Below are 686 nucleotides of genomic sequence, written 5' to 3' on the forward strand. Positions count from 1 at the left end.
CGGGCTGGGGAAATGGCTTTAGCGGCTAAGGCGCTTGCCTGAGAAGCCTGAGGACCCCAGTTCGATTGCCCAGTACCCTCGTTAGCCAGTTGCACAAGGTGGAGCACGCATCTGGAGTTTGTTTGCAGTGACTGGAGGCCCTGGCATGCCCATTCTCTCTTTCTATTTGCCTCTTCCTCTCTCTCTCTAATTAATTAATTAATTAATTTTTTTTTTTTTTTTTTTTGGTTTTTTGAGGTAGGGTCTCACTGTAGCTCAGGCTGACCTGGAATTCACTATGGAGTCTCAGGCTGACCTTGTACTCATGGCGATCCTCCTACCTCTGCCTCCCGAGGGCTGGGATTAAAGACATGCGCCACCACGCCCGGCAATTAAATTTTTAAAAATATGGAACACTTCACAACTTTGTGTGTCATCCGTGCACAGGGGCCATGCTAATCTCTGTATCATCCAATTTTAGTATATGTGCTGCCGAAGGGAGCACATAGCTAGCTTTTCACACGGGTGCTGAACTGTGCTCTCTTGGGTCCTCAGGCTTGTGCAGTAAATACTCTTACCCACTGAGCCGCTGAACTGTTTCCCCAGCTCTATTTCTTTTCTTCTTTCCCTCTTTCTTTCTTTCTTTCTTTTTTTCTTTCTTTCTTTTTTTGAGGCAAGCCCAACAGACTGCCTTTTTTCTTATGCAA

At 46.1% G+C, this 686-nt stretch overlaps 1 non-coding gene across 1 annotated transcript; it reads right to left on the minus strand.

Moving 5' to 3' along the window:
- Window positions 1-381: 381 nt before the first annotated feature.
- LOC123464196 lies at window positions 382-484 on the minus strand. The gene has a single exon (XR_006639436.1). It is a non-coding gene; the product is annotated as a U6 spliceosomal RNA (small nuclear RNA).
- Window positions 485-686: the final 202 nt, after the last annotated feature.

The sequence above is a fragment of the Jaculus jaculus genome, chromosome 10, assembly GCF_020740685.1.
Source record: "Jaculus jaculus isolate mJacJac1 chromosome 10, mJacJac1.mat.Y.cur, whole genome shotgun sequence".
Classification (NCBI taxonomy): domain Eukaryota; kingdom Metazoa; phylum Chordata; class Mammalia; order Rodentia; family Dipodidae; genus Jaculus; species Jaculus jaculus.